Source organism: Apostichopus japonicus, chromosome 21 (genome assembly GCF_037975245.1).
Source record: "Apostichopus japonicus isolate 1M-3 chromosome 21, ASM3797524v1, whole genome shotgun sequence".
Classification (NCBI taxonomy): Eukaryota; Metazoa; Echinodermata; class Holothuroidea; order Aspidochirotida; family Stichopodidae; genus Apostichopus; species Apostichopus japonicus.
The window spans coordinates 6,946,977-6,973,623 of record NC_092581.1 but is presented as its reverse complement, the minus strand read 5'-3'; the positions used below and the strand labels follow the sequence as shown (position 1 = coordinate 6,973,623).

Genomic DNA, 26,647 nt, shown 5'->3' with positions numbered 1-26,647 from the left:
ATAGATGAAAGTAATTAATGAACAATATGGCACAGGAAGTCATATCAAAGACTTCAATCAACATGAATACAGAAAGGATCGATATATTACTGTTGAAGAAGTGGACTCCAAAACTTTGATAACAACAATTAAGTTGAAAGATGTTGGTTAACTGGCACCACACTGCGATGAATCCAATGAAGTATCATAGTATCAAGTCCCATTTGACAGGGACTTACTACAGTACCTCAATGATTGACACGCCACTGACCTATAAGCACTGCTATTTAGGGAAAAGTTTGTCAGGGTTCCTATCATGTTCTTTCCATCGTTTCTGATAAGATAGTTAAATACCCCCGGAACATTCTTCAGCACCCAAACTTTTTGTGGCCCATGGTTACATTGAAAAGGTTAGAAATGAACATGGAATAGTTTCGTCAGTATTGGGTGCAAATATGGTATTGACCTGAAAATGTTGGAAGTTGCATGACCATAGCTAGCATGAGTAGTAACAAGAAAACTTATAAATTGCAAGAATGGTACTCAACCACAACCCATCTGTGCAGGCAAATATACCCAGAACCATGATTTCATATCTTTGCTTTTCTTTATTTTTTTTAGGGGGGGGGGAGGAGACGGATAACTGCAAATGCATGAAACATCCTCCTTGTTCTTGGAGCAATCGTGAGTGAAGATTCGAAAAGGGATGCTAGATCAGTGAATTCAAAATGGGGGTGAGTGGGTGGAGACTGTTGGGCATCTTCCTTATAATCAATAGGTCTTGGTTCCCCTAATAATATGCTTGATGGGTGAGTGGCCCATAATAAGTAGTGCTCTATTGACTTTGATGCAAATATATGAGGTCAATCTGTTTAACAACTTCATAATTGCAAGTATGGTAACCATTGGTCAAAATTCTTAATATAAAATAAGTTTTATTGATACTGTTTTTAGACTGAAATGCACTTGCATGTATTTAGCAATGTGAAATCATGACGATCATGCACTGTGCTTGACCTGTGACCATTACATTAAAGAAATTGAAAGCGGGCGAATGTTGCAAGTGGGACTGAGGGCAAGGACTGAGGCTTCCAAAGCAATGCAATATTTTGCATATATTTATTAGATGACACTTTAAACCGACCAATGACATTACTACTGAAGTTTTACATTGACTATGAAAGTGTTTCTCATCCAATAATACTGCAAATATATGAGGTCAATCTGTTTAACAACTTCATAATTGCAAGTATGGTAACCATTGGTCAGAATTCTTAATATAAAATAAGTTTTATTGATACTGTTTTTAGACTGAAATGCGCTTGCATGTATTTAGCAATGTGAAATCATGACGATCATGCACTGTGCTTGACCTGTGACCATTACATTAAAGAAATTGAAAGCGGGCGAATGTTGCAAGTGGGACTGAGGGCAAGGACTGAGGCTTCCAAAGCAATGCAATACCCCCGACCAATACCCCCTAGCTCCGCCACTGGCACCTAGTGAAAGATGAAGAATTTGCAATGTGTTTTTCAATGGTTAAACTTATATTATTATTATTATCATTATTGTTGTAACGACTTCCCCAATAATTCTAAGCAATATGGAAGGGTAATAACACGGAAAATGATTTTATGTTATTGGCAGGTGATGTTATAACTGATGGATGCCTATATGATATGCACATTAACACGTGGAACGCGCGCTGAGCGCGCGAACAAATTTTGGTTATATTTTTCGGGCAAGTCGTTACAGCCCCCCCAAATCAAATGAGGCTCCTACGCCTATGAGCTTATGTACTGATGGTCAATCAAGTTAGATCAGTGAAACCTTCAAAATGCAAGTGCATTTTGCAACATTGTCAAACGGATTTTGTCAATACTTTAGAGTTAGCATCTCAGTCACTTTCTGTAATATCCGACTATCAAAAGTCTCCTTGAATGGCTTGTAATAGTTCACAATAGTTATCGTGAAATTCATAACATGTGTGAGTGTGTGCCGTAATAACACACCACGATAACTATCGTGAATCAACAATACCAATAACCACGATAGTAATCATGACCACAACGAGAATCGGGTAGTTCTAAAGTAGGCTAGGGCGAGTAGTACCAGTGCTAGTAGGCCTAGGAAGTTTGTGTTGCCTAACGTTAGGGCTTAGCCTAGGCATGTGCACAAATTTTGAATTAAGGTTGGTTGACAATACTAGTAGAAGATCCCAATTAATACCATTTATTCTTTCGTACATTACCATGAACTTCATTAGTAAACACATTATCATGGACTTCATAATTAAACAGTGTAGGCTACTTACAGATAAAGCAGGAATATCGCTTAATTCGCTATTTCTGACTGCAGAATCCATTTCGCAACCACGAACTTTCATCTGTGAATTCTGTTGGTAAATTTGGAGTTGAGGTACATAATATATGTGGGCGGAGCCTAAATTCCTTAATACGGCAAATATTGCGCAATATTTGCGCTACAGTTCTAGGAAAAAAATATTTGCTCACCGGATAGCTGACAACCGAGTTGGCCTTTCATTTCACCATGAATTTCCCTACCATGACCGCTGGAAGTTTTCGCCACTTGTAAACAAACCTCTTCACTTAGTAGTAAACAATTTTCGTACGCTGCTCCTGGAAAGCCTAAAGGGGTCTAAAATTACCTCAATTGACCCAATTTTTCCACCACATGTACTTTCATTCATGCTCTTCAACATGCAAGCCTATATCATGATATATAACAGTTAAAAAAGATGTTCTCCGGCTGCTTTTGGCACTTCTCCTGAAACAGAAGAACAATTGAGCGGATGTATATAGACTCTAAGAGGAGTATGCCACCTTTCAACGCACTACTCCCAGTGCTTCATTGACTTATATAGCATGGGTCCAGTTACTACCGTGGTTTTCGTGCCCAGGTTCTTTCCTGGGAGACTTTTTCTTAAAAAGTATCATATAGCACATCCTACGGAATTACGAGCACGAACAAGTTCTTACCCGTACTTACTACAAAGTGTAGAAAATTACAGTGGGTACTGTATGCTCTATGTGTATCGGGTGCCCAGTGAGATAACTTTCCTCCAAGGTACAACAAAATATTTGAAGAAGTTTGACCAAAGATGACCATATTTGAACCAAAAGGTGTACCACCAAAAGAATTTTACTTAAAATATAATTAATGATTCTGCTTACTGGCTGATCGTCTATGAATGCTTGAAGGCAACTAGTCACCACAGTAGACCCGCTTTTCTTTGCCCGTCCTCGAAAAAGTAATGGCAACAGAAAGAAAGCTAAGTTCTTCTTTTCATCTGTAAAGAGATTAAGGCAAGAAATGAGAATGCTTGCAGGTATAAACGCAAAAACATTAATAAGGCACACTATAGTCTGACCATATAAAACTTCAAGGACTGAGGATAAAATTCAAGGGATACATCGCCCTAAATTGGCTCCACAACTTTATGCTCATACACATTAATAACAGCGACATGAAAGTTAATGTGGCAGGTGTACTCATAGGGGACCTACACATTTGTATTAGAAGACTTAATTACCTACCCTACACACTAATTTCAAGCCAAATTTGATCAGATTTTGAAGGGAAAAAATGAAAAAGCCCATAGTGCTAACCTTTCATTGACACAGTCGTACTGAAATCTGAATACAATTGTCCAAAGATTTTTGAAAGAATAATTCAAACCCTATGTGGAACCTACAAACAACACTGATACATGTCCAAGTGACTGTCATTAAGTTAATATTATAACAGGGCTGGGTCTCACTTCAATCACACACAAACCTGAACGCGACTACAAAAAAATAGTAGCCAATTAATCATATTGAGTGCAATGATTGGAGAAAGTTTGCAGAAAGGTTCCGAAGCCACCATTTGACATTGACCTGATTTGGTCAATTCAGATCAGTTGATTTTGATAGATTTTTAAAAAGTAGCAAACAACCAAAAACATATTTTGAAGGTAAATCCAAATATTGACCCATCTTTACAGATATATATACTGGAAAGAGAAAACTATATTGTCATGGCTTATATAAGCTCTTAGTGAAGCTAGCAATGAATTCACAGGCCACGACTGCAATAAAGGAGGCTTACCATCAGTCAGTGCATCCAATGTCTTCTCTAAATGTAAAAAGTTCGGCCAGTTTAGGATGATTGCCTGTATAGCACAAGATGTCCATCGTCAAATATCCCACTCTGTTGTATAATTTGTTTGCAGTTAATTGGTTTTTGTAATAATTCGAAGTCCTGTTCTACCTGTAGGAAAGAGAAAAATATACAAACAGCATTATAGGCCTATAACATTATGCGCGCTGATGTTCTATGCTATACTACTGTAATATTATTAAAGCCTAGAACTCATTAAATGCCAGGCCTAACTTAGGCTACTTCGAAGTTCGAAAAACCCTCAAAGTTCGGACACCCCTAACGAATGCATAATTTCACCATGGCACAAATACAATAGGATCAATTTGACGAAACCTATGAAGCGACTTTTTTTTCTAACGAAAATGTTTCTTCTGCCATCGATAGTATCATTTTAAAAGAAGTGTGAACAAATACAATTCTGGATCATTTTAGTGCTAAAGTGTTCGGACTTCGAAGGGTCCATTATTATACTACTGTATGTACGTACTACGTATTAACAACGTACGTGTAAGCCTAACATTAGGCCTAAGTTATGACATGCTAGGTCTAACGTAAAAGCTAATAAGGGTTAATGTGGTCATTTGCCGCATAAAACTTAAAGAACAAACGGAGTACAATTTATGATTTACAACGCAAATGTGCTACAATGAAACCTTGTCTAGCCAAGATGTAGGCTAGAGAGACCTGTTCCATACGCATAGCTTACCGTAAGTTGACGAGGATCTGCATTACACAGGGGTTCGCAACGTTAATACAATGTGAGTAATTTAGACGTAGTTCACACTTGCGGGCGCGCCTGTGGCGCCTGTCAATCGCTTCACTACAAGCTAGCCTAACGTAATACAACTATACTGGAAGTACAATTAGTATGATTAACCTTTACGTATGCCTGGTATAGCCTACATGTACCACCGAGAGAACGAACGATCATTCGATACCACTATGTAGAGATCGCAGTGTTCGATGCACACACCAAAGCAGAGGATTGTTTTTCTTTACGCTCACCTTCAAATGTAGTACATAACTCTGGCATTTCCCACCTCTTGAGTATTGCGCTAACAAATTCGTCAGCTATTGTGTAAGTTATAACACTTTCCCTATATACGATCTACTCATGATGCATGCACATCCCGCACACTACCAGTATAGTAATGGCGCGAAAATGCTGGTTTTTGCACAACATTGGGCAAATCAAGCTTGTTTGCCCAACAGAAAGTAACAATAAATTACATCTTAGTTTTTGCACAACAAAGTTTACCCATATCAGTTGTGTGATTTCTTTTACTCAGTTGTTGGTTAATATTTACTCATATTGGGCAATGCTTTGTTTGCTCAACCACTTTTGCCCAACAGTTTTTAGAATATATGTTCAATTGATTGTATAAACCTTAGGAATGTGCAGTGGCGGCGGAACCGGGGGGGGGGCTCAGACCCCCAATGAAAAAGTTGAGGGGCAAATGCATGATAAGCCCCCCCCCCCCCCAATATTTACCAAGGCTCCGAAACGTGCATCTGCCCATTTTTCAATGCATACTTGTCGATCTATCCGATGCACACGTATACTATATAGGTGTAATAATTTTAGTAATTGCTGGGGGACCCTCGGCCCGTCCCCTGGCTATAGACCACATTGTCACCCCAACCGCGTCTTCACGCCCCGTGAAAAGTGGAAGCAGTCAGTGTGAGTACCAGTAAGGCGTAACACAACTTCGTCGTAGGCCAATGACTTGCCTCATTTCAGCCAGTTCTCCAACATCCCCTTACTTAGTGGCGGAGCGTCCATATATACAGTCAGGGGGCGGATGTCCCCCCCCCCCCCCGACAGACTTAAATGGACTGCTGGCGCCCTTTTCAGCTTTTCACTATACTTTTTACTTATTCGCTATTATTGACTATTTTATTGCGCTCTTATATACCTATTGACATATGTCATATTCTGTTGGTGTAATTTTCCGACAAAATGGCGACGACACCTATTTATTCTCCGTTTATCTGCAAATTAGCAAGGCCCGGAAAGGGTCATTTCCTGCAATCTAGGGAGTATCTTTACTCAAATTTTTTCTGTACGCTCCACGCCAACCTGTGGTGGCGCTCCGCTTAGATAGTGTCGAAAGCGCCCATACAGACCATTCTTGCCCCCCCCCCGACCAATACCCCTAGCTCCGCCACTGCCCTAACTACACTCAAAAACGTCTTTGCGAGTACACTACGAGTATAATAGCTACTCTCTTAAAATACCATCGAATATACAAATTACAATGTTTTTACAGACTTTTACGTGCAATCTGAGGAATTGCAGACTTGAGACCCATATTTTAGGGCTAGGTATTCGCAGCATAAAACACACGGGAAGTGCCGTTTCCGGCCATCTGGGGGTTTGAAATAACCCAAAATTTTCTTGGACGCTCCGCGCCAACCGATGGTGGCGCTCCGCTTAGATAGTCTCCACACATTAGTCCCCCCCCCCCCCATTAATTTTTCCGTTCCGCCGCGCCTGGGAATGTGTAAATACAATTAAACGTTACGTAATCGCTACGCCGTGCTAGCTCCTCTTTGGTAGTAGCTGTGTTAATACAATTTAAGTGTTACGTAATCGCGCTAAGCCGTGTAAGCTCCTCTTCGACAGTAGGTATAATTGAACTGGCTTAGTTCAATTCACATCTCCCAACAAGAAGGGTGTCTTCTCTTCACTGCACATGTTGCATATCTTTCATTATCTGTCATCGTCGTTCTTCTTTGCCGAATGTTATATTGCCGAATTTTTACATTGCCAGTGTGTTCTGCCAGTGCCTGCTTCCACGTGGTTGTTACTGTATCATACGCAATGAAATCATTCCGTGAAATCTACGTAAGTATTATCATTTATTTCAATTATTTATTATTGTTTGTATCAATTAATGAGGGTAAACAATTTGCATCAAACGCACTGGCTAACGTAAAACATATTGTATTAAAAGTACGTCAAAATAATATATGTCAAAAAGATATTTCCTGATTATTGATGTAGATTTATTTAAATTTACTGCTACACTACGGGTGTGTATGCCCCAAAATTATTCCATGCTATAATTACTACAAGTTTTCAAAAAGTACCTTCAACACAAGCTTTTTCAATAAAATCTTTGGTTGTTGTGGCCTTGTCAAGTACTAAAGGTAATGGCAAGCTTAGTAAAACAAATTGTTTATGTCAAAAAGTACATTTATTATTGCCCAAATTATAGCATGCTTTAATTGCTACAAGTTTTCAAAATGTACTTGCCAGATGTTTTTATCCAGTGGCGTAGGAAGGTACTTTTGAGTGGGGGGCTGAAGACTGATGGCCGGCCTGGGGGAGGGGTCTAAGGGGATTTTTTTTGGATTTTTTTTGCATTTCCAGGTGGCCTCAGATGCAATTTGGTGTAATATAGCACACTTCAACACCCACTCCATTTTGTAAAGAATTTTGCATTTTCACCTGGCCTTAGATGCAATTTGGTGCTTCAAATGAGATTTTTTTTCATTTGGAAATGAAAAAGGGGTTTTCTGACTTGCGGAGCGGGGGGGGGCGGAACGATACTTCCGCCCCCCACATTTTTCACTGGGGGGGCTGGCGCCCCCCAGCCCCCCGGTTCCTACGCCCTTGTTTTTACCTCAACGTTCTCAGACATACTAAATAAACGCAAAAGATGTTTCAATGTCCCAGTAAGGTAACTTTCCTCCAGGGTGATAAAAAAGAGTTTAAAATGCTTGACAAAAGCTGCGCGACCACCATATTTGAAAATCTGGCATGTTTGGGGCAAATACAGCAAACTAATGCCGACGCGATACTACCCGATTCCTAATTTATTACCCGAATCCTGAGCAAAGTGGGATTGCTTTTATTTGGGGGGGGGGAGGCAAACAGATGGTTAGGCAAGATTTTCCCTTTGACTTAGTGCGGTGATAGGCTACCATGTCGTCGAAGATAACGGCAATAACGAAAGTATTCCATTGATATCTTATGACTGCGTCCCAATTTCGGATAATAAACAGATGGTTAGGCTAGATTACCCGCCCCCCCCCCCATTTACTTAGTGTGGTGTTCATTTTCAGATAATAATTAACATATGGCTAGGCTAGAATACCCCCATTGACTTAGTGTGGTGATAGGCAACCATGTGTTCGAAGATAACAGCAATAACGAAAGTATTCCATAATAACTGCGTCACAATTTCAGCTTATAAACAGATGTATAGGCTAGGTTTCCCCATTGACATAGTGTAGTCTTAGGTAACCATGTGGTCGAAGAAAACAGCAATAACGAAAGTATGCCATGGATATCTTATAACTGCGTCACAATTTCATCGAATAAACTAAACTGATGGTTAGGCTACATTCCCACATTGACTCTGTGTGGTGTTAGGTTACGTTAAGAAAAGCTTTTGTAAAAGATCTTTATGGCCCTATAGAGGTAATTGCAAGCTTAGAAAAACAAATTGTATGTCAAAAAGATATATCCTGGTTATTGATGTAGATTTTAACATTTAATATTGCTGTACTAGTCTGTAGGGGAGAGCTAAATTTTAATGAATATTTATTCATTGAAGCAAAAATTTAATACTGATGTTTTTCGGTATTTCTTTGCAACAAGTACCTGTGGTTTTTTTACCCCGATTGTCTTTACATAAGTTGCTGTTCTAGTTTAATTGAACTTTTTTCATAGAGGGTAATCCTTTCAAGCCATTTCAGACATGATATCATAAATATCCCATTCTTTCAATTTTGTTCCCACAGATTAACGTGACGTTGGTTTCTGCTGGTTTGTTGGGCGCATGCTTCAAGGTCGCTGCAATTTCTCTCTCGCTTCGAGAGACACAGATGTACTCTTGTGAGATCGTAGACAGGCCTCTACAAGAAATTATTCCGTGAAATCTACGTAACTATCATCATGTATTTAAATAATTTAATTTTGTTTGTATCAATTAATGAGGGCAAACATTTTGTATTACAAAAGATGTTTCAATGAACCAGTTAAGTAACTTTCCTCCAGGGTGATAACAAAAATAGTTTTATAAGTTTGACCAAAGGTGACATCCATATTTGAAAATCTGGCATCTTTGGGGCCAATACAGCATCCTTTAAACTAGTGTCTGCACGGGGTATCCAGATACTAGCCCGACGCGATACTACCCGGTTCCAAATTTATTACCTGAATCCTAAGCAAAAAGTGATATTTTCTTCGGGGGGGGGGGGGGCGCAAACCGATGGTTAGGCAACATTTTCCATTGACTTAGTGTGGTGTTAGGCTACCATGTGGTCGAATTTAACAGCAATAAACAAAGTATTCCATGGATATCTTATCTTATCGTCAAAATTTCACCGAATGAACAGATGATTAGGCTAGAATTCCCCATTGACTTAATGTAGTGTTAGGTCACCATGAGGAAGAAATTGAAAGAATTCGGAATTTTATTCTGACTCCAATATTTTATATGTTTAAACTGACTTTAAACATATCATATATTGAAGTGGCAAAAAATTTACTGAGCTAATGAAATGAAAATGTTTCGCATACGTTTTGTTATTCAGTTAGGCCTTAAGTTTCATTCATGAAAGTGATAGTAAAAGCAATTATGAAAGTATCCCATAATAACTGCGTCCGATTTCAGCTAATAAACAGATGGTTGGGCTAATTTGCACCCATCGGCTTAGTTTGGTGATAGGAAACCATGAGGTCTACCATTACAGCAATAACGAAAGCATTCAATAAAAACTGCGTCACAATTTCAGCTTATCAACAGAATGTCAAACTACATTACCCCCATTGACTTCGTGTGTTGTTAGGCAACCATGTGGTCGAAGATAACAGCATTAACGAAAGTATTCCATAACAACTGCGTCACAATTTCAGCTAATAATTAACAAATGGTGAGGCTAGAATACCCCAATTGACTTATTGTGGTGATAGGCAACAATGTGGTCGAAGATAACAGCAATAACCAAAGTATTCCATGGATATCTTATAAATGCGTCACAATCTCAGCTAATAAACAGATGGTTAGGCTAGATTACCCCGTTGACTTAGTGTGGTGTTAGGAAACCATGTGGTCGAAGATTACAGCAATAACAAAGTATTCCCTGATAACTGCGTCATAATTTCAGCTAATAAACAAAATGATTAGGCTAGGTTCTCCATTGACTTAGTGTAGTGTTAGGTCACCATGTGGAAGAAATTGAAAGATATCGGAATTATCCGACTCCAATATTTTATATGTTTAAACTGACTTTAAACATATCAAATATTGGATTCTTAATGAAATTTACTAAGCTAATGAAAAGTAATACATTATTTATTAACACACCTCAGGAATATGAAGTTACAAAAGCTAGGCCTTATCTTATAACTGCGTCACAATCTCAGCTAATAAACAGATGGTTGGGCTAGATTACCCCATTGAATTAGTGTGGTGTTAGGCAACCATGTGGTCGAAGATAACAGCAATAACCAAAGTATTCCATGGATATCTTATAAATGCGTCACAATCTCAGCTAATAAACAGATGGTTAGGCAAGATTACCCCCATTGACTAAGTGTGGTGTTAGGCAACCATATGGTCGAATGTTACAGCAATAAAGAAAGTATTCCATGGATATCTTATAACTGCGTCACAATTTATAAACAGATGGTTAGGCTAGATTTCCCCATTGAATTAGTGTGGTGTTAGGTTACCATGTGGAAGAAATTGAAAGAATTCGGAATTTTCAGTAAAGTCAAGAAGAAGCAAAGAGATAAGTAATAATAATAATAACAATAATAATGACTATGAGGAAGACTGACTATGACAACAACAATATCATATATGTTTTGTTGGTTTCCATTTCGACATGTCTAAATTTCATGGCTATTTTCAATGATCCTGGTTTAATGCTTTATCTTCCCCAATATAGGCCAACAGAAGAAGTAGAAGCAAGAAAAAGAAGCAAGAAGAAGAATAAGCAAGAACAAGCAAAAAGATAAGTAATAATAATAATCATCATAATGACCATGACTATGACTAAGACTGACTATGACGATAACAATATCATATATGTTTTTTTGGTTTCCATATCGACATGTCTAAATTACATGGCTATTCTCAATGATCCTGGTTTAATGCTGGAGGACTATATTAAATTTTGTCTTTTCTCTTCCCCAACATAGGCCAACAGAAGAGGAAGCAATAGGAAGTAAGCAGAACAAGCAAGAAGAAGAAGAATAAAAAGATAAGTAATAATAATAATAATCTTAATAATGACTATGACTTGGACTGACTATGACAATAACAATATCATATATGTTTTGTTGGTTTCCATTACGACATGTCTAAATTACATGGCTATTCGAAATGATCCTGGTTTAATGCTGGAGGACTATCTTAAATTTTGTCTTTTCTCTTCCCCAATATAGGCCAACAGAAGAAGTAGAAGCAAGAAGAAGAATAAGCAAGAAGAAGAAGCAAGAAGAAGAAGAGGCAAAAAGATAAGTAATAATAATAATAATCATCATCATGACTAGGACTATGACTAAAGACTGACTATGACAATAACAATATTATATGTGTTTGTTGGTTTCCATTTTGACATGTCTAAATTACATGGCTATTTGAAATGATCCTGGTTTAATGCTGGAGGACTATCTTAAATTTTGTCTGTTCTCTTCCCCAATATAGGCCAACAGAAGAGGAAGCAAGAAGAAGTAAGCAGGAGAAGCAAGAAAAAGAAGCAAAAAGAAGAAGAATAAAAAGATAAGTAATAATCATAATCTTAATAATGACTATGACTTAGACTGACTATGACAATAACAATATCATAAATGTTTTGTTGGTTTCCATTACGACATGTCTAAATTACATGGCCATTCGAAATGATCCTGGTTTAATGATGGAGGACTTATCTTAAATTTTGTCTTTTCTCTTCCCCAATATAGGCCAACAGAAGAAGTAGAAGCAAGAAGTAGAAGCAAGAAGAAGAATAAGCAAGAAGAAGAAGAAGCAAGAAGAAGCAAGATAAAGAAGAGGCAAAAAGATAAGTAATGATAATACTCATCATAATGACTAGGACAATGACTAAACACTGACTATGACTATAACAATATTATGTGTTTGTTGGTTTCCATTTTGACATGTCTAAATTACATGGCTATTCGAAATGATCCTGGTTTAATACTGGAGGACTATCTTAAAGTTTGTCTTTTCTCTTCCCCAATATAGGCCAACAGAAGAAGTAGAAGCAAGAAGAAGAATAAGCAAGAAAAAGAAGCAAGAAGAAGAAGCAAGAAGAAGAAGCAAGAAGAGGCAAAAAGATAAGTAATAATAATCATCATCATGATGACTAGGACTATGACTAAAGACTGACTATGACAATAACAATATTATATGTGTTTGTTGGTTTCCATTTTGACATGTCTAAATTACATGGCTATTCGAAATGATCCTGGTTTAATGCTGGAGGACTATCTTAAATTTTGTCTTTTCTCTTCCCCAATATAGGCCAACAGAAGAAGTAGAAGCAAGAAGAAGAATAAGCAAGCAAGAAGAAGAAGAGGCAAAAAGATAAGTAATAATAATCATCATCATGATGACTAGGACTATGACTAAAGACTGACTATGACAATAACAATATTATATGTGTTTGTTGGTTTCCATTTTGACATGTCTAAATTACATGGCTATTTGAAATGATCCTGGTTTAATGCTGGAGGACTATCTTTAATTTTGTCTGTTCTCTTCCCCAATATAGGCCAACAGAAGAGGAAGCAAGAAGAAGTAAGCAGGAGAAGCAAGAAAAAGAAGCAAGAAGAAGTAGAATAAAAAGATAAGTAATAATAATAATCTTAATAATGACTATGACTTAGACTGACTATGACAATAACAATATCATAAATGTTTTGTTGGTTTCCATTACGACATGTCTAAATTACATGGCCATTCGAAATGATCCTGGTTTTATGATGGAGGACTTATCTTAAATTTTGTCTTTTCTCTTCCCCAATATAGGCCAACAGAAGAAGTAAAAGCAAGAAGAAGAATAAGCAAGAAGAAGAAGAAGCAAGAAGAAGAGGCAAAAAGATAAGTAATAATAATCATCATCATGATGACTAGGACTATGACTAAAGACTGACTATGACAATAACAATATTATATGTGTTTGTTGGTTTCCATTTTGACATGTCTAAATTACATGGCTATTTGAAATGATCCTGGTTTAATGCTGGAGGACTATCTTTAATTTTGTCTGTTCTCTTCCCCAATATAGGCCAACAGAAGAGGAAGCAAGAAGAAGTAAGCAGGAGAAGCAAGAAAAAGAAGCAAGAAGAAGTAGAATAAAAAGATAAGTAATAATAATAATCTTAATAATGACTATGACTTAGACTGACTATGACAATAACAATATCATAAATGTTTTGTTGGTTTCCATTACGACATGTCTAAATTACATGGCCATTCGAAATGATCCTGGTTTTATGATGGAGGACTTATCTTAAATTTGGTCTTTTCTCTTCCCCAATATAGGCCAACAGAAGAAGTAAAAGCAAGAAGAAGAATAATAAGCAAGAAGAAGAAGAAGCAAGAAGAAGAAGAAGAGGCAAAAAGATAAGTAATAATAATCATCATCATGATGACTAGGACTATGACTAAACACTGACTATGACAATAACAATATTATATATAGCAAGAAGAAGAAGAATAAAAAGATAAGTAATAGTAATAATCTTAATAATCACTATGACTTAGACTGACTATCACAATAACAATATCATATATGTTTTGTTGGTTTCCATTTCGACATGTCTAAATTACATGGCTATTTTCAATGATCCTGGTTTAATGCTGGAGGACTATCTTAAATTTTGTCTTTTCTCTTCCCCAATATAGGCCAACAGAAGAAGTAGAAGCAAGAAGAAGAATAAGCAAGAAGAAGAAGAAGCAAGAAGAAGAAGAAGAGGCAAAAAGATAAGTAATAATAATCATCATCATAATGACTAGGACTATGACTAAAGACTGACTATGACAATAACAATATTTTATATGTTTTCTTGGTTTCCATTTTGACATGTCTTAATTTCATGGCTATTTTCAATGATCCTGGTTTAATGCTGAAGGACTATATTCAATTTGGTCTTTTCTCTTCCCCAATATAGGCCAACAGAAGTAAAAGCAAGAAGAAGAAGAAGCAACAAGAAGCAACAAGAAGCAAGATAAAGAAGAGGCAAAAAGATAAGTAATGATAATACTCATCATAATGACTAGGACAATGACTAAACACTGACTATGACAATAACAATATTATATGTGTTTGTTGGTTTCCATTTTGACATGTCTAAATTACATGGCTTTTCGCAATGATCCTGGTTTAATGCTGGAGGACTATCTTAAATTTTGTCTTTTCTCTTCCCCAATATAGGCCAACAGAAGAAGTAGAAGCAAGAAGAAAAAGAAGCAAGAAGAAGAAGAGGCAAAAAGATAAGTAATAATAATAATCATCATGATGACTAGGACTATGACTAAAGACTGACTATGACAATAACAATATTTTATATGTTTTCTTGGTTTCCATTTTGACATGTCTTAATTTCATGGCTATTTTCAATGATCCTGGTTTAATGCTGAAGGACTATATTCAATTTGGTCTGTTCTCTTCCCCAATATAGGAAGAAGAAGAGGAACAGAAGAGGAAGCAAGAAGAAGTAAGCAGGAGAAGCAAGAAAAAGAAGCAAGAAGAAGAATAAAAAGATAAGTAATAGTAATAATCTTAATAATGACTATGACTTAGACTGACTATCACAATAACAATATCATATATGTTTTGTTGGTTTCCATTTCGACATGTCTAAATTACATGGCTATTCGCAATGATCCTGGTTTAATGCTGGAGGACTATCTTAAATTTTGTCTTTTCTCTTCCCCAATATAGGCCAACAGAAGAAGTAGAAGCAAGAAGAAGAATAAGCAAGAAGAAGAAGAAGCAAGAAGAAGAAGAAGAGGCAAAAAGATAAGTAATAATAATCATCATCATGATGACTAGGACTATGACTAAAGACTGACTATGACAATAACAATATTATATGTGTTTGTTGGTTTCCATTTTGACATGTCTAAATTACATGGCTATTCGAAATGATCCTGGTTTAATGCTGGAGGACTATCTTAAATTTTGTCTTTTCTCTTCCCCAATATAGGCCAACAGAAGAAGTAGAAGCAAGAAGAAGAATAAGCAAGCAAGAAGAAGAAGAGGCAAAAAGATAAGTAATAATAATCATCATCATGATGACTAGGACTATGACTAAAGACTGACTATGACAATAACAATATTATATGTGTTTGTTGGTTTCCATTTTGACATGTCTAAATTACATGGCTATTTGAAATGATCCTGGTTTAATGCTGGAGGACTATCTTTAATTTTGTCTGTTCTCTTCCCCAATATAGGCCAACAGAAGAGGAAGCAAGAAGAAGTAAGCAGGAGAAGCAAGAAAAAGAAGCAAGAAGAAGTAGAATAAAAAGATAAGTAATAATAATAATCTTAATAATGACTATGACTTAGACTGACTATGACAATAACAATATCATAAATGTTTTGTTGGTTTCCATTACGACATGTCTAAATTACATGGCCATTCGAAATGATCCTGGTTTTATGATGGAGGACTTATCTTAAATTTTGTCTTTTCTCTTCCCCAATATAGGCCAACAGAAGAAGTAAAAGCAAGAAGAAGAATAAGCAAGAAGAAGAAGAAGCAAGAAGAAGAAGAAGAGGCAAAAAGATAAGTAATAATAATCATCATCATGATGACTAGGACTATGACTAAAGACTGACTATGACAATAACAATATTATATGTGTTTGTTGGTTTCCATTTTGACATGTCTAAATTACATGGCTATTTGAAATGATCCTGGTTTAATGCTGGAGGACTATCTTTAATTTTGTCTGTTCTCTTCCCCAATATAGGCCAACAGAAGAAGTAGAAGCAAGAAGTAGAAGCAAGAAGAAGAATAAGCAAGAAGAAGAAGAAGCAAGAAGAAGCAAGATAAAGAAGAGGCAAAAAGATAAGTAATGATAATACTCATCATAATGACTAGGACAATGACTAAACACTGACTATGACTATAACAATATTATGTGTTTGTTGGTTTCCATTTTGACATGTCTAAATTACATGGCTATTCGAAATGATCCTGGTTTAATACTGGAGGACTATCTTAAAGTTTGTCTTTTCTCTTCCCCAATATAGGCCAACAGAAGAAGTAGAAGCAAGAAGAAGAATAAGCAAGAAAAAGAAGCAAGAAGAAGAAGCAAGAAGAAGAAGCAAGAAGAGGCAAAAAGATAAGTAATAATAATCATCATCATGATGACTAGGACTATGACTAAAGACTGACTATGACAATAACAATATTATATGTGTTTGTTGGTTTCCATTTTGACATGTCTAAATTACATGGCTATTCGAAATGATCCTGGTTTAATGCTGGAGGACTATCTTAAATTTTGTCTTTTCTCTTCCCCAATATAGGCCAACAGAAGAAGTAGAAGCAAGAAGAAGAATAAGCAAGCAAGAAGAAGAAGAGGCAAAAAGATAAGTAATAATAATCATCATCATGATGACTAGGACTATGACTAAAGACTGACTATGACAATAACAATATTATATGTGTTTGTTGGTTTCCATTTTGACATGTCTAAATTACATGGCTATTTGAAATGATCCTGGTTTAATGCTGGAGGACTATCTTTAATTTTGTCTGTTCTCTTCCCCAATATAGGCCAACAGAAGAGGAAGCAAGAAGAAGTAAGCAGGAGAAGCAAGAAAAAGAAGCAAGAAGAAGTAGAATAAAAAGATAAGTAATAATAATAATCTTAATAATGACTATGACTTAGACTGACTATGACAATAACAATATCATAAATGTTTTGTTGGTTTCCATTACGACATGTCTAAATTACATGGCCATTCGAAATGATCCTGGTTTTATGATGGAGGACTTATCTTAAATTTTGTCTTTTCTCTTCCCCAATATAGGCCAACAGAAGAAGTAAAAGCAAGAAGAAGAATAAGCAAGAAGAAGAAGAAGCAAGAAGAAGAAGAAGAGGCAAAAAGATAAGTAATAATAATCATCATCATGATGACTAGGACTATGACTAAAGACTGACTATGACAATAACAATATGATATGTGTTTGTTGGTTTCCATTTTGACATGTCTAAATTACATGGCTATTTGAAATGATCCTGGTTTAATGCTGGAGGACTATCTTTAATTTTGTCTGTTCTCTTCCCCAATATAGGCCAACAGAAGAGGAAGCAAGAAGAAGTAAGCAGGAGAAGCAAGAAAAAGAAGCAAGAAGAAGTAGAATAAAAAGATAAGTAATAATAATAATCTTAATAATGACTATGACTTAGACTGACTATGACAATAACAATATCATAAATGTTTTGTTGGTTTCCATTACGACATGTCTAAATTACATGGCCATTCGAAATGATCCTGGTTTTATGATGGAGGACTTATCTTAAATTTGGTCTTTTCTCTTCCCCAATATAGGCCAACAGAAGAAGTAAAAGCAAGAAGAAGAATAATAAGCAAGAAGAAGAAGAAGCAAGAAGAAGAAGAAGAGGCAAAAAGATAAGTAATAATAATCATCATCATGATGACTAGGACTATGACTAAACACTGACTATGACAATAACAATATTATATATAGCAAGAAGAAGAAGAATAAAAAGATAAGTAATAGTAATAATCTTAATAATCACTATGACTTAGACTGACTATCACAATAACAATATCATATATGTTTTGTTGGTTTCCATTTCGACATGTCTAAATTACATGGCTATTTTCAATGATCCTGGTTTAATGCTGGAGGACTATCTTAAATTTTGTCTTTTCTCTTCCCCAATATAGGCCAACAGAAGAAGTAGAAGCAAGAAGAAGAATAAGCAAGAAGAAGAAGAAGCAAGAAGAAGAAGAAGAGGCAAAAAGATAAGTAATAATAATCATCATCATGATGACTAGGACTATGACTAAAGACTGACTATGACAATAACAATATTTTATATGTTTTCTTGGTTTCCATTTTGACATGTCTTAATTTCATGGCTATTTTCAATGATCCTGGTTTAATGCTGAAGGACTATTCAATTTGGTCTTTTCTCTTCCCCAATATAGGCCAACAGAAGTAAAAGCAAGAAGAAGAATAAGCAAGAAGAAGAAGAAGCAACAAGAAGCAACAAGAAGCAAGATAAAGAAGAGGCAAAAAGATAAGTAATGATAATACTCATCATAATGACTAGGACAATGACTAAACACTGACTATGACAATAACAATATTATATGTGTTTGTTGGTTTCCATTTTGACATGTCTAAATTACATGGCTTTTCGCAATGATCCTGGTTTAATGCTGGAGGACTATCTTAAATTTTGTCTTTTCTCTTCCCCAATATAGGCCAACAGAAGAAGTAGAAGCAAGAAGAAAAAGAAGCAAGAAGAAGAAGAGGCAAAAAGATAAGTAATAATAATAATCATCATGATGACTAGGACTATGACTAAAGACTGACTATGACAATAACAATATTTTATATGTTTTCTTGGTTTCCATTTTGACATGTCTTAATTTCATGGCTATTTTCAATGATCCTGGTTTAATGCTGAAGGACTATATTCAATTTGGTCTGTTCTCTTCCCCAATATAGGAAGAAGAAGAGGAACAGAAGAGGAAGCAAGAAGAAGTAAGCAGGAGAAGCAAGAAAAAGAAGCAAGAAGAAGAATAAAAAGATAAGTAATAGTAATAATCTTAATAATGACTATGACTTAGACTGACTATCACAATAACAATATCATATATGTTTTGTTGGTTTCCATTTCGACATGTCTAAATTACATGGCTATTCGCAATGATCCTGGTTTAATGCTGGAGGACTATCTTAAATTTTGTCTTTTCTCTTCCCCAATATAGGCCAACAGAAGAAGTAGAAGCAAGAAGAAGAATAAGCAAGAAGAAGAAGAAGCAAGAAGAAGAAGAAGAGGCAAAAAGATAAGTAATAATAATAATCATCATGATGACTAGGACTATGACTAAAGACTGACTATGACAATAACAATATTATATGTGTTTGTTGGTTTCCATTTTGACATGTCTAAATTACATGGCTATTCGAAATGATCCTGGTTTAATGCTGGAGGACTATCTTAAATTTTGTCTTTTCTCTTCCCCAATATAGGCCAACAGAAGAAGTAGAAGCAAGAAGAAGAATAAGCAAGCAAGAAGAAGAAGAGGCAAAAAGATAAGTAATAATAATCATCATCATGATGACTAGGACTATGACTAAAGACTGACTATGACAATAACAATATTATATGTGTTTGTTGGTTTCCATTTTGACATGTCTAAATTACATGGCTATTTGAAATGATCCTGGTTTAATGCTGGAGGACTATCTTTAATTTTGTCTGTTCTCTTCCCCAATATAGGCCAACAGAAGAGGAAGCAAGAAGAAGTAAGCAGGAGAAGCAAGAAAAAGAAGCAAGAAGAAGTAGAATAAAAAGATAAGTAATAATAATAATCTTAATAATGACTATGACTTAGACTGACTATGACAATAACAATATCATAAATGTTTTGTTGGTTTCCATTACGACATGTCTAAATTACATGGCCATTCGAAATGATCCTGGTTTTATGATGGAGGACTTATCTTAAATTTTGTCTTTTCTCTTCCCCAATATAGGCCAACAGAAGAAGTAAAAGCAAGAAGAAGAATAAGCAAGAAGAAGAAGAAGCAAGAAGAAGAGGCAAAAAGATAAGTAATAATAATCATCATCATGATGACTAGGACTATGACTAAAGACTGACTATGACAATAACAATATTATATGTGTTTGTTGGTTTCCATTTTGACATGTCTAAATTACATGGCTATTTGAAATGATCCTGGTTTAATGCTGGAGGACTATCTTTAATTTTGTCTGTTCTCTTCCCCAATATAGGCCAACAGAAGAGGAAGCAAGAAGAAGTAAGCAGGAGAAGCAAGAAAAAGAAGCAAGAAGAAGTAGAATAAAAAGATAAGTAATAATAATAATCTTAATAATGACTATGACTTAGACTGACTATGACAATAACAATATCATAAATGTTTTGTTGGTTTCCATTACGACATGTCTAAATTACATGGCCATTCGAAATGGTCCTGGTTTTATGATGGAGGACTTATCTTAAATTTTGTCTTTTCTCTTCCCCAATATAGGCCAACAGAAGAAGTAAAAGCAAGAAGAATAATAAGCAAGAAGAAGAAGAAGCAAGAAGAAGAAGAAGAGGCAAAAAGATAAGTAATAATAATCATCATCATGATGACTAGGACTATGACTAAACACTGACTATGACAATAACAATATTATATATAGCAAGAAGAAGAAGAATAAAAAGATAAGTAATAGTAATAATCTTAATAATCACTATGACTTAGACTGACTATCACAATAACAATATCATATATGTTTTGTTGGTTTCCATTTCGACATGTCTAAATTACATGGCTATTTTCAATGATCCTGGTTTAATGCTGGAGGACTATCTTAAATTTTGTCTTTTCTCTTCCCCAATATAGGCCAACAGAAGAAGTAGAAGCAAGAAGAAGAATAAGCAAGAAGAAGAAGAAGCAAGAAGAAGAAGAAGAGGCAAAAAGATAAGTAATAATAATCATCATCATAATGACTAGGACTATGACTAAAGACTGACTATGACAATAACAATATTTTATATGTTTTCTTGGTTTCCATTTTGACATGTCTTAATTTCATGGCTATTTTCAATGATCCTGGTTTAATGCTGAAGGACTATTCAATTTGGTCTTTTCTCTTCCCCAATATAGGCCAACAGAAGTAAAAGCAAGAAGAAGAATAAGCAAGAAGAAGAAGAAGCAACAAGAAGCAACAAGAAGCAAGATAAAGAAGAGGCAAAAAGATAAGTAATGATAATACTCATCATAATGACTAGGACAATGACTAAACACTGACTATGACAATAACAATATTATATGTGTTTGTTGGTTTCCATTTTGACATGTCTAAATTACATGGCTTTTCGCAATGATCCTGGTTTAATGCTGGAGGACTATCTTAAATTTTGTCTTTTCTCTTCCCCAATATAGGCCAACAGAAGAAGTAGAAGCAAGAAGAAGAATAAGCAAGAAGAAGAAGAAGCAAGAAGAAGAAGAAGAGGCAAAAAGATAAGTAATAATAATCATCATCATAATGACTAGGACTATGACTAAAGACTGACTATGACAATAACAATATTTTATATGTTTTCTTGGTTTCCATTTTGACATGTCTTAATTTCATGGCTATTTTCAATGATCCTGGTTTAATGCTGAAGGACTATATTCAATTTGGTCTTTTCTCTTCCCCAATATAGGCCAACAGAAGTAAAAGCAAGAAGAAGAAGAAGCAACAAGAAGCAACAAGAAGCAAGATAAAGAAGAGGCAAAAAGATAAGTAATGATAATACTCATCATAATGACTAGGACAATGACTAAACACTGACTATGACAATAACAATATTATATGTGTTTGTTGGTTTCCATTTTGACATGTCTAAATTACATGGCTTTTCGCAATGATCCTGGTTTAATGCTGGAGGACTATCTTAAATTTTGTCTTTTCTCTTCCCCAATATAGGCCAACAGAAGAAGTAGAAGCAAGAAGAAAAAGAAGCAAGAAGAAGAAGAGGCAAAAAGATAAGTAATAATAATAATCATCATGATGACTAGGACTATGACTAAAGACTGACTATGACAATAACAATATTTTATATGTTTTCTTGGTTTCCATTTTGACATGTCTTAATTTCATGGCTATTTTCAATGATCCTGGTTTAATGCTGAAGGACTATATTCAATTTGGTCTGTTCTCTTCCCCAATATAGGAAGAAGAAGAGGAACAGAAGAGGAAGCAAGAAGAAGTAAGCAGGAGAAGCAAGAAAAAGAAGCAAGAAGAAGAATAAAAAGATAAGTAATAGTAATAATCTTAATAATGACTATGACTTAGACTGACTATCACAATAACAATATCATATATGTTTTGTTGGTTTCCATTTCGACATGTCTAAATTACATGGCTATTCGCAATGATCCTGGTTTAATGCTGGAGGACTATCTTAAATTTTGTCTTTTCTCTTCCCCAATATAGGCCAACAGAAGAAGTAGAAGCAAGAAGAAGAATAAGCAAGAAGAAGAAGAAGCAAGAAGAAGAAGAAGAGGCAAAAAGATAAGTAATAATAATAATCATCATGATGACTAGGACTATGACTAAAGACTGACTATGACAATAACAATATTATATGTGTTTGTTGGTTTCCATTTTGACATGTCTAAATTACATGGCTATTCGAAATGATCCTGGTTTAATGCTGGAGGACTATATTAAATTTTGTCTTTTCTCTTCCCCAATATAGGCCAACAGAAGAAGTAGAAGCAAGAAGAAGAATAAGCAAGCAAGAAGAAGAAGAGGCAAAAAGATAAGTAATAATAATCATCATCATGATGACTAGGACTATGACTAAAGACTGACTATGACAATAACAATATTATATGTGTTTGTTGGTTTCCATTTTGACATGTCTAAATTACATGGCTATTTGAAATGATCCTGGTTTAATGCTGGAGGACTATCTTTAATTTTGTCTGTTCTCTTCCCCAATATAGGCCAACAGAAGAGGAAGCAAGAAGAAGTAAGCAGGAGAAGCAAGAAAAAGAAGCAAGAAGAAGTAGAATAAAAAGATAAGTAATAATAATAATCTTAATAATGACTATGACTTAGACTGACTATGACAATAACAATATCATAAATGTTTTGTTGGTTTCCATTACGACATGTCTAAATTACATGGCCATTCGAAATGATCCTGGTTTTATGATGGAGGACTTATCTTAAATTTTGTCTTTTCTCTTCCCCAATATAGGCCAACAGAAGAAGTAAAAGCAAGAAGAAGAATAAGCAAGAAGAAGAAGAAGCAAGAAGAAGAAGAAGAGGCAAAAAGATAAGTAATAATAATCATCATCATGATGACTAGGACTATGACTAAAGACTGACTATGACAATAACAATATTATATGTGTTTGTTGGTTTCCATTTTGACATGTCTAAATTACATGGCTATTTGAAATGATCCTGGTTTAATGCTGGAGGACTATCTTTAATTTTGTCTGTTCTCTTCCCCAATATAGGCCAACAGAAGAAGTAGAAGCAAGAAGTAGAAGCAAGAAGAAGAATAAGCAAGAAGAAGAAGAAGCAAGAAGAAGCAAGATAAAGAAGAGGCAAAAAGATAAGTAATGATAATACTCATCATAATGACTAGGACAATGACTAAACACTGACTATGACTATAACAATATTATGTGTTTGTTGGTTTCCATTTTGACATGTCTAAATTACATGGCTATTCGAAATGATCCTGGTTTAATACTGGAGGACTATCTTAAAGTTTGTCTTTTCTCTTCCCCAATATAGGCCAACAGAAGAAGTAGAAGCAAGAAGAAGAATAAGCAAGAAAAAGAAGCAAGAAGAAGAAGCAAGAAGAAGAAGCAAGAAGAGGCAAAAAGATAAGTAATAATAATCATCATCATGATGACTAGGACTATGACTAAAGACTGACTATGACAATAACAATATTATATGTGTTTGTTGGTTTCCATTTTGACATGTCTAAATTACATGGCTATTCGAAATGATCCTGGTTTAATGCTGGAGGACTATCTTAAATTTTGTCTTTTCTCTTCCCCAATATAGGCCAACAGAAGAAGTAGAAGCAAGAAGAAGAATAAGCAAGCAAGAAGAAGAAGAGGCAAAAAGATAAGTAATAATAATCATCATCATGATGACTAGGACTATGACTAAAGACTGACTATGACAATAACAATATTATATGTGTTTGTTGGTTTCCATTTTGACATGTCTAAATTACATGGCTATTTGAAATGATCCTGGTTTAATGCTGGAGGACTATCTTTAATTTTGTCTGTTCTCTTCCCCAATATAGGCCAACAGAAGAGGAAGCAAGAAGAAGTAAGCAGGAGAAGCAAGAAAAAGAAGCAAGAAGAAGTAGAATAAAAAGATAAGTAATAATAATAATCTTAATAATGACTATGACTTAGACTGACTATGACAATAACAATATCATAAATGTTTTGTTGGTTTCCATTACGACATGTCTAAATTACATGGCCATTCGAAATGATCCTGGTTTTATGATGGAGGACTTATCTTAAATTTTGTCTTTTCTCTTCCCCAATATAGGCCAACAGAAGAAGTAAAAGCAAGAAGAAGAATAAGCAAGAAGAAGAAGAAGCAAGAAGAAGAAGAAGAGGCAAAAAGATAAGTAATAATAATCATCATCATGATGACTAGGACTATGACTAAAGACTGACTATGACAATAACAATATGATATGTGTTTGTTGGTTTCCATTTTGACATGTCTAAATTACATGGCTATTTGAAATGATCCTGGTTTAATGCTGGAGGACTATCTTTAATTTTGTCTGTTCTCTTCCCCAATATAGGCCAACAGAAGAGGAAGCAAGAAGAAGTAAGCAGGAGAAGCAAGAAAAAGAAGCAAGAAGAAGTAGAATAAAAAGATAAGTAATAATAATAATCTTAATAATGACTATGACTTAGACTGACTATGACAATAACAATATCATAAATGTTTTGTTGGTTTCCATTACGACATGTCTAAATTACATGGCCATTCGAAATGATCCTGGTTTTATGATGGAGGACTTATCTTAAATTTGGTCTTTTCTCTTCCCCAATATAGGCCAACAGAAGAAGTAAAAGCAAGAAGAAGAATAATAAGCAAGAAGAAGAAGAAGCAAGAAGAAGAAGAAGAGGCAAAAAGATAAGTAATAATAATCATCATCATGATGACTAGGACTATGACTAAACACTGACTATGACAATAACAATATTATATATAGCAAGAAGAAGAAGAATAAAAAGATAAGTAATAGTAATAATCTTAATAATCACTATGACTTAGACTGACTATCACAATAACAATATCATATATGTTTTGTTGGTTTCCATTTCGACATGTCTAAATTACATGGCTATTTTCAATGATCCTGGTTTAATGCTGGAGGACTATCTTAAATTTTGTCTTTTCTCTTCCCCAATATAGGCCAACAGAAGAAGTAGAAGCAAGAAGAAGAATAAGCAAGAAGAAGAAGAAGCAAGAAGAAGAAGAAGAGGCAAAAAGATAAGTAATAATAATCATCATCATGATGACTAGGACTATGACTAAAGACTGACTATGACAATAACAATATTTTATATGTTTTCTTGGTTTCCATTTTGACATGTCTTAATTTCATGGCTATTTTCAATGATCCTGGTTTAATGCTGAAGGACTATTCAATTTGGTCTTTTCTCTTCCCCAATATAGGCCAACAGAAGTAAAAGCAAGAAGAAGAATAAGCAAGAAGAAGAAGAAGCAACAAGAAGCAACAAGAAGCAAGATAAAGAAGAGGCAAAAAGATAAGTAATGATAATACTCATCATAATGACTAGGACAATGACTAAACACTGACTATGACAATAACAATATTATATGTGTTTGTTGGTTTCCATTTTGACATGTCTAAATTACATGGCTTTTCGCAATGATCCTGGTTTAATGCTGGAGGACTATCTTAAATTTTGTCTTTTCTCTTCCCCAATATAGGCCAACAGAAGAAGTAGAAGCAAGAAGAAGAATAAGCAAGCAAGAAGAAGAAGAGGCAAAAAGATAAGTAATAATAATAATCATCATGATGACTAGGACTATGACTAAAGACTGACTATGACAATAACAATATTTTATATGTTTTCTTGGTTTCCATTTTGACATGTCTTAATTTCATGGCTATTTTCAATGATCCTGGTTTAATGCTGAAGGACTATATTCAATTTGGTCTGTTCTCTTCCCCAATATAGGAAGAAGAAGAGGAACAGAAGAGGAAGCAAGAAGAAGTAAGCAGGAGAAGCAAGAAAAAGAAGCAAGAAGAAGAATAAAAAGATAAGTAATAGTAATAATCTTAATAATGACTATGACTTAGACTGACTATCACAATAACAATATCATATATGTTTTGTTGGTTTCCATTTCGACATGTCTAAATTACATGGCTATTCGCAATGATCCTGGTTTAATGCTGGAGGACTATCTTAAATTTTGTCTTTTCTCTTCCCCAATATAGGCCAACAGAAGAAGTAGAAGCAAGAAGAAGAATAAGCAAGAAGAAGAAGAAGCAAGAAGAAGAAGAAGAGGCAAAAAGATAAGTAATAATAATCATCATCATGATGACTAGGACTATGACTAAAGACTGACTATGACAATAACAATATTATATGTGTTTGTTGGTTTCCATTTTGACATGTCTAAATTACATGGCTATTCGAAATGATCCTGGTTTAATGCTGGAGGACTATCTTAAATTTTGTCTTTTCTCTTCCCCAATATAGGCCAAC

The 26,647-nt window shown here is 35.1% G+C and overlaps 1 long non-coding RNA gene across 1 annotated transcript; it reads left to right on the top strand.

Annotated features, from left to right (window-relative positions):
- Positions 1-6,367: 6,367 nt before the first annotated feature.
- Positions 6,368-11,346, top strand: LOC139963035 (uncharacterized). The gene is made up of 3 exons (XR_011791488.1): positions 6,368-6,991; positions 8,896-9,037; positions 11,050-11,346. It is a non-coding gene; the product is annotated as an uncharacterized lncRNA (long non-coding RNA).
- Positions 11,347-26,647: the final 15,301 nt, after the last annotated feature.